Below are 4,662 nucleotides of genomic sequence, written 5' to 3'. Positions count from 1 at the left end.
CATGTAAGCATAATTTTCAAACCTTATCTCCATTACAATATACCACAAAACAGCCCACACACCCTAATCACTTCATACATAAAACGATAACCAAAGTAATGTCAAACAACCTAAACAATGTAACGACGAATGACCAGCCCACAATTCCGTCATTATGTGGTGTTTATCCATACCATTTGTCCTCCAAAACTCCATTAAAAAGTAGAAAAATAGACAGCTCAAAAGCAACACGAAATAGCCCACAAAGCAGTTTACTACAAGTCAAATAACTCGAACTCACGACTTCCGATCACCGTCCCGTGAGTTCTAACTATTAGAAAATGAATTTATCAACCTTCCTTGATATTTAAGCACTTAAATACAGAAAGTACACATTTCCTTAACTATTAAGTGCCTTCCAAAACTCAAACTACAAAGAAAAGAGAGGTGATATAGCGATACTTACGTTGTAGTGATCGTTTTAATGTTATCGCTTCTTGATTCCATGTCCGGGATGATAATCTTGTTTGAAGCTCTTGCAGAGAGCTTAAAAGTAAAGCTGGGGGTCTTATTTGGTTGTGTGTTCAGGAAAATTGAAGAAAGAAACGAGATGAGGATATAAATATCCATTTTGTTTGAAAAGTCAAAAGGTGCTACTTGGCACCCTAGCATTGGTTCTTCTTCCAACGCTTATAACGTTTTATCCAGGTGTTGTATGAAAGAACGGTTAGGAGAGTTGGAAACTACATTAAAAGACCTTCAATTTTATATATAATATGTTCCAAAAATACCTCATATAGCACACTAAATATATTTCTCAAAAAGCTCTGTTACAAGGCAAATCCTTAGTCGGTTTTTTTGCAACTTTAATCCGATTTTTCCCAAACTTCATATTTTCTATCCAAACATAATATATAGCCATACTATGACTTTAAAACTATTTAAATCATGATTAACAAGTCTCATATTCATTACGTCACCTTGAGACGCACAGGGTGTAACACATATCCCGAGGGAGGATAACGCGGAAGCAGATGATTGGCAAATTTGGGCTCATCGACAGAAGTCCAGGGATCGAAATCAGGAACAGTAGTACAACTGATGAACTCAGTCTTGCACAAAGATGGTTATTATGAGGTTAATTCTACTAGTTTGGTTTGAGACTAGAGAAACGAAATAATCGTTTGTCTCGACAATGGAAAGTTGCCCGAAGACCCCAAAGCATCAAGAGTGTTACGCGCCATAGATGCACGATATTGTTTCAAGAAAGGAAAATTGTCCAGAAAAACCTTTCAAGGCCCGTTGGCCCAATGCTTAGGAGCATCAGAAGCTAACTATGTTATGAGAGAAGTCCACGAAGGGATATGCGGCAACCACTCAGGTGCAAATTCGTTTGTGCTGAAATTAGTTCGGGCAGGATATTACTAGCCCCGTATGGAGCAAGATGCCAAAGACTTCATACGAAATGTGATAAGTTTCAATGCTACACACCACTAGTACATCAACAGGCAGAACCCCTACATTTAGTTCTGTCCCCGTGGTCGTTCATGAAATGGGGGATGGACATCGTCGGGCCACTACCACCGGCTCCCGGAAAGGTAAGGTTTCTTTTAATTTTGACTGACTATTTTTCTAAATGGGTGGAAGCAGGCCCTTATCAGAAGATCGGAGAACGCGAAGTGGTCGACTTCCTGTGGGAAAATATAATTTGCAAGTTTGGAATACCAAAAGAGATTGCATGCGACAATGGGTCGCAGTTTATCGGCGCAAAAGTTATAAAGTTCCTTGAAGGTTTGAAGATAAAGAGGATTACCTCTTCACCTTATCCTTCGAGCGCGAATGGTCAAGCAGAAGCAATAGACAAAGTGATTATACAAAATCTAAAGAAAATGTTGGAAGCAACAAAAGGCAACTGGCCCAAAGAATTATCTGGGGTTCTATGGGCCTACCGAACAACGGCCAAATCAAGCACGGGAGAAAACCCTTTTTCCCTTGTGTACAGCGTAGAAGCTTTGATACCGGTGGAAGTAAGGGAACCATCCTTGAGGAATTTTCAGGTGAATATAGAATCGAACAACGAAGCAATGCTAATCAATTTGGAGCTGCTCGAGGAACGTAGGGACTTGGCGCATGTTAGAATGGTGGCTCAGCAGAGAATAGAGCGATATTATAATCGAATAGCCAACCTCTGTTATTTCAAAGTAGGAGACTTGGTCTTGAGGAAGGTAACTCAAAACACCCAGGAACTCAACGTGGGCAAGTTAGGCCTAACATGGGAAGGCCCTTACCGGGTTTCAGCTATTAATGGGAAGTGATCATATGAGTTGGATAACCAGAACGGAGACAAGTTGCCCAACAACTGGAATATGACTCACCTCAAAAGATATTACTGCTGACAAACAACAGTCAAACAGAAAGTATGTGCTGCACTCTTTTTCTCTTCGTTCAGTTTTTGTCCCAATTGGTTTTTTCTGGCAAGGTTTTTAACGAGGCAGCGACAGAAAGCATACTACGAAGACAACAACAATAAGATCTCTGATGCCAAGGCTTCACTCGGGGAGATTAGGTAATCTTTGGTTCGATAGCAAATTCCCACCGGGAAGTTTAGTTTGCTACCGAACAGAGGTTACCCGATTGTTCACTAGCATAAACCACTAGAGGACTGTTAGGTATTATTTCGCTCGATAACATGGGTTCCTAAGGGAAAACAAGATATGTTGCCGAGTGAAGGATTACCTAGCAATTCATTGGTGGAATCTTCGAAGATACAAGACTTCCAGTGTTCCAATTCGCATTCTTTGCATTCGAACACTGGGGGGGGGAGGGGAATGATATGAGAATACGGTAACACTAAATGCCACGTCAACCAAGGAATGAAAATCTAGGAACATGATACATCATCGGGACTGGAGACTACGCAGCCAGCCCCGTAGAAACAAGTTGTACAAGATAGCAACAAGTCATGGCAATTTATTTTCTGCATAGCAAAATATTTATGTACTTTTGAAAATAGAAGGAATTAAATTAAAAGAAATCCTTTTGTTTTTTTCTTGTTTCTTGTCTGAACGATGAGTTAATTTTTCCATTTGCAAGTTAAACAAGTACTTCAAATATTAGTGTCGTAATGGACAAGAGACGTCCTCTTCAAGAGCACCGTAAACATAAAAGGGACCTCTCTTATAAAAACCCTCTCGTTAAAGGGTTAGTTTCGGAAGAATCAATGCCCAGAATCTAGAATGCCATCGAGGAAAAATACACCCGAAACCACATACGAAAAAGATGCAAAAAGCAAACTTGTGCAAATACGCATGGAAACCCTCACGAAAAAGGGATATTACTCAGAACTAAAATGCTTCAAAGAAAAAGCATCCGAGATTACACATAATTAAGCGCGAACATAACAAGATGCGCATAATACTTGAGCAAGTACGAAATTTAAAGACTTGCATGAATGTTCAAATGAAAGTAAGACTCAAACGATACTTGAGAAAAAAAATGTTTTTATTTACAAGGCCGCGTCAAAATGAGAAAGGTACGAAATAGAAAAAGAAACAAAAAGCTAAACTGCAGCATCTCCGAAATCAGGAGGAAGAGAAGTATCCACATCCCCGGGAGTAGTAGATGGTTCCACTGATGGCTCAACATTTTCCTAGCTTGGTCTTCAGCATCATCGCCTTCCGATCCTTCTTCAGTTTTCGAAAACTCGGAACCGAAATCAGAAGAACCTGGAGCGTCAGATTGCGCCGGGAGTCCATTTTTTGCAGCCAACTCAAGCTCTCGGGCCTTAGATATTTTGGGCATCAATGTCAATGATACCAGTCTTGGCCTCTTTCAAGGTTTTTCTTCTCATGCTATACATGGAATAAGTTATTTTCAACAATGAGGGAAGCCGCTCCGTGCTTGAGTTCTTCTTTGAGTTGAGTACTTTCGGCATAAATGTTTTCTCGGGCGGACCTAGCTGAATTGAGAGTGACATCGAGCTCACGTACAATTGAACTAAAGAGCCTATTATGCAGAATAGCGAGCATATTTAAGTGTGTGTTTTAAGCTCGTTAATTTTTGTGCCATTTCGGGGATTGGCAATTAATAGTATTTGAAATAGTTTGTGGAGCTAATTTAAGAATTTTTCTTTTTATTTTATTTTTCTTTTTTTACGTTTGGTGTTACTTGACTGCGAGCAGGCTACAGGTTAGATCTGTGCATGACTCGATCTTCTGGGATGGAAGTGCTCCCATACGAACCAGAAATCAAGAAACAACTGCGACAGTTGAGGAAGGAAAGAAATCTCCCCGAGAATACAGAGAAGGTTAGGCAATCCTCAACCAAGGAAGTTATGGCGGGAGATGAGGATAATGTTGATTTGGCTGCAAGAGAGGCAGCCCATCAAAGAGAAAAAGCTGCACGAGATGCTGAGGAGATAGATCTTCGAAATGCACAACTTGTCTATGAAGAGGAGAGGGCTAAGAGAATTGCTCAGAATCTACCTTTGGGTGCAGACCAATTTAGAAATATAGCTCCCGGTTCTGGGCGACCACTGGGTGATTATGCTTGACCGGTCTACAACCAAGTCTTATCAAGTGTGAGGCCACCTCCAGTTGCAGCTAACAATTTTGAGTTAAAGTAGGGGTTGCTTCAAACTCTTCAAAATACCTGTGTCTTGATCTCGTCCAAGTCACACCTCTA

This window comes from Nicotiana tabacum, chromosome 23 (genome assembly GCF_000715075.1).
Source record: "Nicotiana tabacum cultivar K326 chromosome 23, ASM71507v2, whole genome shotgun sequence".
Taxonomy (NCBI): domain Eukaryota; kingdom Viridiplantae; phylum Streptophyta; class Magnoliopsida; order Solanales; family Solanaceae; genus Nicotiana; species Nicotiana tabacum.
The sequence above is the reverse complement of the archived record's forward strand: the minus strand, read 5'-3'. Positions refer to the sequence as shown.